The 10,669-nt window shown below is 45.6% G+C and overlaps 1 long non-coding RNA gene across 1 annotated transcript; it reads left to right on the forward strand.

Moving 5' to 3' along the window:
* Window positions 1-1,459: 1,459 nt before the first annotated feature.
* Window positions 1,460-2,309, forward strand: LOC133240679 (uncharacterized). The gene is made up of 2 exons (XR_009734295.1): window positions 1,460-1,670; window positions 1,807-2,309. It is a non-coding gene; the product is annotated as an uncharacterized LOC133240679 (long non-coding RNA).
* Window positions 2,310-10,669: the final 8,360 nt, after the last annotated feature.

The following is a 10,669-nucleotide window of genomic DNA, read 5'->3' on the forward strand; positions in this document are numbered from 1 at the left end:
TTTCTAAGGTGGGGAGTTGGGACTAGAGCTCAGGCTCTTCTCGGTAAGCGATTTGGTGGCATTCTGTTTAGATCTACTTCAGCCCCCTCACGTCCCTGTCGTCTGGAGGTAACCAGTGATACCAGCTCCTGAGCCTTTGAGGATGCTCTGATGTTAACTGGAAGTTTTTTAACTTTCTTCACTACTGGTTTAAGGTTCCGCTTTCTTAGGTCTTCTGTGTAGTTACACCACCCTTCCAACAGCCTTCCAGTTACCTCTCTTCTCCCACCTTTTAATGGGAGTTTTTACCTTCAACATTCCCCTCCTATCACTATAGATGGGAACAAAGGTCAATGTGTAGGTTCAAACTGCCATCTTTTTAAAAAAAATAGATGTCCAGTTGATTTACAATGTTGTGTTAATTTCTGCTGTACAGTTATACATATGCATACATTCTTTTATAAACTGTTTTCCATTATGATTCATCACAGGATGTTGACTAGTTCCCTGTGCTATACATAGGTTTTGTTGTTCAGTTGCTAAGTTGTGTCTGACTCTTTGCAACCCCATGGACTGCAGCACGCCAGGCTCCTCTGTCCTCCACTGTCTCCCAGAGTTTGCTAATTCATGTCCATTGAGTCAGTCCTCGTTGTCTATCTATTCTATATATAATAGTTCGCATCTGCTAATCCCAACCTCCTAATCCTTTTCTCCCACCTCCTCCTCCTTGGCAACCACAAGTCTGCTCCATGAGTCTGTTTCTGTTCTGTAGATGAGTTCATTTGGGTCACATTTTAGATTCCACATATAAGTAGTATCATGTTATTTGTCTTTCTCTTTCTAACTTACTTCACTGATATAATACTTCACTTACTATAATGTACTTAGTATAGTAATCTCTAAGTCCATCCATATTGCAGCAAATGGCATTATTTCATTCTTTTTAATGGCTGAATGACATTCCACTGTGTCTATGCACTACATCTTCTTTATCCACTCGTCTGTTGATGGACATTTAGGTTGCTTCCATGTTTTGACTCTGCTGAGCAGTGCTGCTGTGAACACTGGGGTTCATGTTTATTTTTGAATTATACTTTTCACCAGATACATGCCCAGGAGTGGGACTGCTGGATCATATGGCAACTCTATTTTTAAATTTTTGAGTAACCTCCATACTGTTGTCCATATTGGTTGCACCAATTTACATTCCCACCAACAGTGTAGGAGGGTTCTGTTTTCTGCACACTCTCTCCAGCAATATTATTTGTAGATTTTAAAATCAAACTGCCATCTTGTCACAAAGTCTCCAGCCACCTGTCTTTACTTGGGTTACGTCCACCAGTTCATCCCTTGAGGCTTCTCAGATTCTTCTCCAGTACCCCCTCTCTGCCCTTCTGGGTCGTGTGCTTCTGTAATTCATCCTATACATCACAGAGAACTCCGAGGCAGGCAGGGCCAAGGCCCTTGTGGGACAGTCCTGATGGCCTTTCTACCGGAAGGCAAGACAGATGTCCAGGCTGGAGCCCAGTGTATTTGGCCATCATGGAGCCTCTGGTCATGGTTCTCTCTTGTAGGATGAACAAGCTCCAAGAACAGACACATAGGTGTTTTGGGGTCATCAGTCTCCTCTGGAGCTGCTCCAGATTCCTCAAGGTGCTCTGAGGAGTGAGTGTGCTGGGGACACAGGACAGGTGGGGAGTCACCTATCACTCATTGTAATTGGTGATGAGGCCTTTGTAGGCAGAGGTTTGGGGGTGGAATATTATGAAAAGCCCAGCAGTGAGAAACTGTCAGTGACCCTCAGATGTCCTTGTATCCTCCTGACAGTCTTTCTGGCCAAGTCAGTCACCCCACTTTCATGACCCATGCCCAGCTTCCCTGAATGGAGATGCAGAGCTGTCAGCGTCAGGAGTGCCTGGCCCCTCTCATGGATGTCACCTGCTCTACATCTTTTGTCACCATCGCCCTGCTGACAGCACTGTGCTCACAAGCTTTTACAAAGCTGACGAGGAGAGAAGAGCTTCTTAGCCCTTGGACATGGAGGCAGCACCTCTGTGGGGTGGCCTCTGTCCCTCCCTGGCTGCGGCCCTTGTGATAAGTCACTGTCCTCATTTCTCCCATGGATCTCAGGATGGCTGGCATCCCGTGGCACTCGGTGACCTCATATGGCATGAGCAGGGGAACAGGGTCCATTGTGCTGTGTTCTTTCTAACTTCGGGGCTGAACTTTCACCATCAGAACACTTTGCAGAAAAAAATAATTTCCCCCAAACTCACGGGGAAGAAAACACTGCTGGTTCAATAAAAAAGCCTCAGAGTGTGTGTTAGTCACTCAGTTGTGTCCGACTCTTTGTGACCCCATGGACTGTAGCCCACCAGGCTCCTCTGTCCATGGGATTCTCCAGGCAAGAATACTGGAGTGTGTTGTCATTCACTTCTCCAGGGGATCTTCCCGACCCAGGGATTGAACCTGGGTCTCCTGCATTGCAGTCAGACTCTTTACTGTCTGGGCCACCGGGGAAGCCTCAGAAATCACCTTCAATAGAGCACCAACACTGAGCCCTAATGTAAACTCTGGATTCTGAGTGGTGCTGATGGGCCAGTGTAGATCCACCCCCCGAACAAATGTCCCACCCTTGAGAGGGGATTGTTGACAAGTAGGGGAGGGGCAGTTGTGCATGTGTGGGGGCAGGGGGCATATGGGAAAAGTCTGTACCTTCTTTGCAATTTTGTTGTGAACCTAAAACTTTTAAAAAAGTAAAATCTACATTTTGCAAAGCATGGTCAATTCCCAAAGCGGGATTTAAAAAACAGTTTAATTTATAAGACTAAATAAGGCTACCTGACTCCATGCCTAGAAAACTCAAATGGCTCAGAAGAGTTTTGTCATTATTACCTCATTTGTGAATGAATTAGCCCAGACTGGCCATGGACGTGCCCTGCCACCCAGAGTGCTCAGAACTGCAGGCTGGGAGCAGTCCCAGGGCACCCTGGTCTGACTGTGCCTCCCAGGCTCTCCTGGCCACCACCACCGAGCAGGAATCCAGGTCTTTTTGTTCCGTTTACTCCCAAGGCCCAGAGGATACCAGTGTGCCCAGGTGGCCAAGCAGGAACCAGGCAGTGGGTGAGCCTGGGTTAGCTTTTTTTCTATTCCCCCTTGGGGTTTTTCTTCAAACAAAAAGCTGCCACGTGTCACCCCATGACCCACCTCCTCATGGGCTTTGTGAGGCTGGAGGGCTTCTTGATCCTGACTGGTAGGGTCAGAGCTTATCCTGAGGGGTGGGTCTCAACCAAAACTCTGCCACTCACCCTGCAGTGCTGGTGACTACAACACTGAAACTCGGAACACCCATTTCCCTCTCTGTGCAGTTAGGGGGCCTTGAGGGGCCTTCTAGCTGCAAATATTCTGTAGTTCTCATGGCTCTCTGGCCATCCAGGGGTAATGCACACTTCTATCCTGCCTTTTATTGGCAGGAGCCGAGACAGTGTTATTGATTGGGTTTGGTCTGGGGAGAAAAGAAGCCCAGCTGCTCAGATTCTCCTCATTAATGTTTCATGTTCCCCGGGTGGCCATCCCTCCCACAAGGGGGAAGGCTGGGCAGCCAACTCTCTGATGCTTTTGAGTGTCAGTTATCAGTCGAGCTCCCCTGCCTCCTGGTCCCAGGGTCCCAGGGGCATCTGGAGTGGGGATACAGTGGTCCCTCTGTGTTCTCAGAGATGGTGTGGCTGAGAGGAATTGGGGAGGGAGGTGGTGCTGGAGGAGGGACGTGGAGGTGGTGGTGGTGGGGCGGACAATGTCTGGAATAGCTGACTTGTCACTGACTTTCCTGAGATGAAGCCCCACCCACCTTCCTAGGCTCAGAGGTGATGATCTTTTCCCAACAGAGAACTTCTGAGGCTCCAGGTGGCCCAAGGCTTCCTCCAAATAGCAAAAGGCCCCCTTGCCCCTTGAATTCCTATTGGTTTCCTTCACTGGGTAGAGCTGCCTAGTTTTAACCTTTCCAGATCATCACTGGAGATAGTGATGTGCGTCACTGTTTGCTATAATCGGATTGTTTTCCCTTATTGAGAAGTCATGTGGGTCTTGTGCCCGGGGCTAGAGAGGATGCGGTTACCAGGCGACACACTTGTGCTGGTGACCGCCCCACACTCTTCAGGTGTTGTCAAAGCACCAGTCGCCCTGTTGTGACGATGTGGGCCTTGAATTCCCCACCCTAGGCTGTGAACTTTAAAGAGAGAAATCTGCATTATTTGTCTGGTTCCCAGGATCTCCTCCAGAGCCTGGCACACAGAAGTGGCCATTAAATAGTTGCCCAAAGGGTGGGATGTGAAGGAAGGTAAATGTGAGCCTTGCTGGTATCTTCCCTGGGGGTGCTGAGCTCCAACGTGTAGACTGAATTGTTACAGCTCATACAAGTTGATTCCGTAGGACTCTGGCATCTGAGCATAGGGAAAGGGGGACGGGGGAGCCAAATGACGGCCCTTCCACGTATGAACTGCCCTGAGCTTCATTTCTGGCCTTTTGACTGTAGCTGGGAAAGGCCAAAGTGGACTTCAAAATGATCTTTTGAAGAAGATCAGCTAATACAATTCCCTCATTTTCTCAAATAAGGAGTCCCAGAGAAAATAATTTATCAAGTTCCCCACTGGTAAAGGCCCCAACTAACTGCTTACGAGGAATCCTGCTTTGCCATCTTTTCCTTTCACCTCTTACCCTGACTCCCTGTTGACTTGCTTCTTTAGAGAATAGAAACAGTATGGAATTTAAAGACTAGACCTTGAAAGACAAATGTAGTGAGTGGGTAGTCAGGAAAATATGTAAGGACTTGCTTCAGAATGTAAGTACTCACCTTTGTGTCTTCTACTGGATCCAGGTGGGCCTTACAGCTGAAATTTTTCTGTATAGGACAAAGGAGACATAGGTCTATATTCCTGTATTGCCTCATTTCTTATGCTTCTGAATTCCTGGCGAGTTTTTGTTTGACTGCTTTGTTAAGTTTGTTATATTCATTTTCCCCCAGGTTTTTAAAAATTAATTTTTTATCAAAGTATAGTTGAATTACAATGTTGTGTTAATTTCTGCTGTACAGTTACACATGTGTACATATTCTTTTCCATTACGGTTTATCCCAGGATACTGAATCTCGTTCTCTGTGCTGTGCAGTAGGACCTTGTTGTTTATCTCTTCTGTGTACCAGTCTGCCCCTCTAATCCCGAGTTCCCAATCCATCCCTTCCCTAGCCCCTTCCCCTTTGGCAACCGCAAGTCTATTCTCTCATGCTTTGCCCTTTGGGAAGCAATGTAAACTAGTCCTCTCTCTCTTTTTTCTCCATGCTTCCCCAGAGTGGGTCTCTGCTCTCCAGGGGAAGTCTGGCCCTTGAGCTACATCCTTCCCGTCTTCCTCTGATCACCAGTGAGGAGGACGAGGAGGAGGAGAGGGAAGAGAGGAGAGAGAAGAAAACCAAGCCCCAGCCACTGCCACCATATGAGCAGGCCAGGCTGCCTGCCTGTGTGGCTCCCGGGAACACCGTTACCGCTGTGGCGAACATGGGTGGAGCCCCCGGGAGGTGTGCAGTAACAGCCTCAAGCTCTGGACCACCCTGGGGTTAAGAACAATGGAGCAAAGGGCAGTCTTTGGCTGTAAAGTGCCGTCTTCCACAGACACCCACCAAATTGCCCTCCTCTTTCTCCTTCCATGATGGACCGGTGGAGACTTCATTATGAACCTGTATCTGGAGACAGCACTCTCAGAAGTAGCAGAGTTTCTCCCTGTTCAGGCATTTAGGATCTATGACAACTTGAGAGATGAGCTCTCAAGGGGGTCTGGGGATCTGACTCCCTGATGCTTTGGCTACAGGAAGGGACTGAGGCTCCTTGTGCTTTATACAGCAGTTGCCTTGTGTGGCTCTCAGCCTGTAGGTAGCGATGCTCTCAGCTGGCAAGGTCTGTGGTGCTTGCCTGGGCCTCTGTGACTCCCACTGGCATTTCCAGAGCCAAGGTGGTGGCTAGACCAGCCCTTCCTTGTGGTTCTTAGTATAATTGCAGGACGCCCCTCAGCAACCATCATGGAACTTTGAGGACCAAGATCTGTTACTCATAGGCCATGGAATGTATACGGCATACCCAGGACCCACATAGTGAGGTCACAGGCAGAGAGAAAGAGCATGGACCTGGGGTCTGCCTTTTTCAGGATCCAAGGGTGGGTGTTCAGGGTTAAAGGACTGCACTCTTTATTGGCTAATTTAAGGCCCAAGAGTGGGAATGAGGATGCAGGCATGGAGAAGTGGGCTCGCTATTAAGTATCTGGGTTCCCAGGGTTTTCTGAGAGGGGGCTTCTTGGCCTAACGCCTCTTCTGGTGGTTTGGCTGGGAGCTGTGTCCCACAGCTGGCAGGGTGTTTATTTGAAGTGGATGTCTTTGGAAAGGGGGCGCCTCTACAATCATTGTCTTAATGTCAGACACTTAAACTATAATCAAAAAGCTTAATGTCAAGCAGTTACACTACTATTCAAAGCTATGCTGCATCGGAGATCTAACAGGAGCAATAACATGCTCAGTGGCTTTTTGTGATAGAGAGAGGAGGCTTGAGAGGGCCTGGAGGGAGGGAAGAAGGGAAGTTGGGGGAGGAGAGCCAAGGTTCTATGAAAGCGTCCTGTCTGCATGTCTGGGGCTCCTCTCTTCCAAGGACAGAGGCCTTGTGGGGGAAGCCTCTGATGGCCTCCAAGCAGAGCCATAAAGGGGAGCATGGCAGCAGCTCTGAGAGTTTCCCACTCACTGCCCCCTTCTGGGCTGGAGGAGGAACTAACTGTGTTTCTTACCCACACAGGATGGTTGGTCTTAGTTTCTACTCTTTAATGTCTTGACAGTTTATAAATGTTCTTTTCTCTCTTGTAGCTCTGGAATGACATACCATTCTTTAAGGAATGTCAAATCACTTTACCCAAAAGAATATTTCTCATCATTTTGACACACATAAGCTCCCCTGTATAATTTTGTGGCTATGCTTTCTGACCAGAAATTAGTAATATTCTGAAGTGAAAAGCATGCAAGAGAGTTGTTATCACTGAGATGCTAAATATGTATAAACACTTTAGAATCCAGTGATTTTTGTCAGGCTTCTGGGAAGTCTTGCCTCTTGCTCTTCCAACATAACTGAAGGATGAATCTGAAATTATGCATGAATGCCCCAGCTAGAGCACTGAGTTTATTTTATCCTCGTTTTTAATGCTATTAAATCATCTTATCATGGAGACTCTAATTTATTTTACAGTTAACTTTCCAGAAACTGAACAGATTTGTTAGTCTTCTCTTTAGTTCAAATCTTTATTTCATGGCTTTTAAATATATATATTTCAGTTCAGTTCAGTCACTCAGTCATCTCCGACTCTTTGCAACCCCATGAACTGCAGCATGCCAGGCCTCCCTGTCCATCACCAACTCCCAAAGTTTACTCAAACCCACGTCCATTGAGTCAGTGATGCCATCCAACCATTTCATCCTCTGTCATCCCCTTCTCCTCCTGCCCTCAATCTTTCCCAGCATCAGGGTCTTTTCAAATGAGTCAGCTCTTCACATCAGGTGACCAAAGTATTGGAGTTTCAGCCTCAACATCAGTCTTTCCAATGAACACCCAGGACTGATCTCCCTTAGGATGGACTGGTTGGATCTCCTTGCAGTCCAAGGGACTCTCAAGAGTCTTCTCCAACACCACAGTTCAAAAGCATCAATTCTTCTGCACTCAGCTTTCTTTATAGTCCAATTCTCACATCCATACATGACCACTGGAAAAACCATAGCCTTGACTAGACAGACCTTTGTTGGCAAAGTAATGTCTCTGCTTTTTAATATGCTATCTATGTTGGTCATAACTTTCATTCCAAGAAGTAAGTGTCTTTTAATTTCATGGCTGCAATACCATCTGCAGTGATTTTGGAGCCCCCCCCAAATAAGGTCAGCCACTGTTTCCACTGTTTCCCCATCTATTTGCAGTGCTAAAAAATAAAATACAACACACCATATTTCACACATAGAATGCTGGTTAATTCAGCTCTGAAACAGAATAGAATGGTATTCTGTGTTCACCTCTACCCCAGGGCCTGCTGATAAAACATTAGTGTATATTTGTTGAGTAATTAAATAAATAAACAAATAAGTTAATGTATACAATGATGGTGATATAATACATTAGATAAGTCACTTAATTATGATATTTACTTTTAACTATATTTCTGCTGGGGCTTTTGTCTGATTCATTCACAGGTTTAGGCAGAACACCTAGCACGATGGCTGGCACACAGAAGACAGTCAGTAAACACTGCTTGAACAATTTATGAATCTGGGGCTATTGCCATTGGTTACATCCATCTCATCTAAGCTAGATGATTTTTTTTTTTAAGATTCTTTTTTTATTGAAGTATCGTTGATTTACAATGGTATGTTAGTTACAATGGTGTGTTAGGTATACAGCAAAGTGATTCAGTTATACAGACAAATAACAGTTTGCATCTGCTAATCGGGCAAAGGAACCAGAGATCAAATTGCCAGCATCTGTGGATCATTGAAAAAGCAAGAGAGTTCCAGAAAAACGTCTATTCCTGCTTTATTGACTATGCCAAAGCCTTTGACTGTGTGGATCACAATAAACTGTGGGAAATTCTGAAAGAGATGGGAATACCAGACCACCTGACCTGCCTCTTGAGAAACCCGTATGCAGGTCAGGAAGCAACAGTTAGAACTGGACATGGAACAACGGACTCGTTCCAACAGGAAAAGGAGTATGTCAAGGCTGTACATTGTCACCCTGCTTATTTAACTTCTATGCAGAGTACATCATGAGAAACGATGGGCTGGAAGAAGCACAAGCTGGAATCAAGATTGCTGGGAGAAATGTCAATAACTTCAGATATGCAGATGACACCACCCTTATGACAGAAAGTGAAGAAGAACTAAAGAGCCTCTTAAGGAAAGTGAAAGAGGAGAGTGAAAAAGTTGGCTTAAAGCTCAACATTCAGAAAACTAAGATCATGGCATCCGGTCTCATCACTTCATGGCAAATAGATGGGGAAACAGTGGAAACAGTGGCTGACTTTATTTTTCTGGGCTCCAAAATCACTGCGGATGGTGATTGCAGCCATGAAATTAAAAGACGCTTACTCCTTGGAAGAAAAGTTATGACCAACCTAGACAGCATATTAAAAAGTAGAGACATTACTTTGTTAACAAAGGTCCATCTAGTTAAGGCTATGGTTTTTCCAGTAGTCATGTATGGATGTGAGAGTTGGACTGTTAAAAAAGCTGAGCGCCGAAGAATTGATGCTTTTGAACTGTGGTGTTGGAGAAGACTCTTGAGAGTCCCTTGGACTGCAAGGAGATCCAACCAGTCCATCCTAAGGGAGATCAGTCCTGAATATTCATTGGAGGGACTGATGCTGAAGCTGAAACTCCAATACTTTGGCCACCTGATGTGAAGAGCTGACTCATTGGAAAAGACCCTGATGCTGGGAGGGATTGGGGGCAGGAGGAGAAGGGGACGGCAGAGGATGAGATGGTTGGATGGCATCACTGACACAATGGACATGGGTTTGGGTAGAGTCTGGCAGTTGGTGATGGACAGGGAGGCCTGGCGTTCTGCAGTTCATGGGGTCTCAAAGAGTCAGTCATGACTGAGCGACTGAACTGAACTGAATCCTAAACTCCCAGTCCTTTCCTCCCCTTCCTCCCTTGGCAGCTACAAGTCTGCTAGTCCATTTCTATTTCATAGACAAGTTCCTTTGTGTCCCGTTTTAGGTTCCACGTGTAAGTGATATGATATGGTTGTTTTTTTTTTTTCTTTCTGACTTACTTCACTTAGTATGATAATCTCTAGGTCTATCTGGTTGCTGCAAATGGCATTATTCCATTCTTTTTTTAAAAAATAACTTTAAAAAATTTTATTTTAAATTGTGATAAAACACACATAACATAAAGCTTAACATCTTGACCATTTTAAATTGTACAGTTCAACATTAAGTATATTCACATTGCTGTGTAAAGTTTATTTATTTGTTTAACTTTTTATTTTATATTGGAGTATAGCCAATTAACAGTATTGTGATGGTTTCAGGGCTTCCTAGGTGGACCTAGTGGTAAAGAACCCGCCTGCCAATGCAGGAGACAAAAGAGATGTGGGTTTGATCCCTGGGTTGGAAAGATCCCCTGGAGAAGAGCATGGCAACCCACTCCAGTATTTCTTGCCTGGAGAATTCCATGGACAGAGAAGCCTGGCTATCTATAGTCTATGAGGTTGCCAAGAGTCAGACAAGAATGAAGCGACTTAGCACATGACGGTTTCGTGTGCACAGAAGAGGGACTCAGTCATACATATACATGTATCCATTCTCCCCCAAACTCCCCTCCCATTCTGTCTGCCACGTAACATTGAGCAGAGTTCTCTGTGCTACACAGTAGGGCCTTGTTGGTTATCCATTTTAAATATAAGAGTGTGTTCGTATTGATCTCAAACTCCCTAACCATTCCTTCCCCCCACCTTTTCCCCCTGGTAACCAGAATTTCATAATCAAAGTCTGTGAGTCTGTTTCTCTTTGGTAAACAAGTTCATTTGTATCATCTGTCATATGATATTTCTCATTCTCTGCCTGACTTACTTCACTCATTATGACAATCTCTAGGTCCATTCATGTTGCTGCAAATGGC

Source organism: Bos javanicus, chromosome 28 (assembly GCF_032452875.1).
Source record: "Bos javanicus breed banteng chromosome 28, ARS-OSU_banteng_1.0, whole genome shotgun sequence".
Lineage (NCBI taxonomy): Eukaryota > Metazoa > Chordata > Mammalia > Artiodactyla > Bovidae > Bos > Bos javanicus.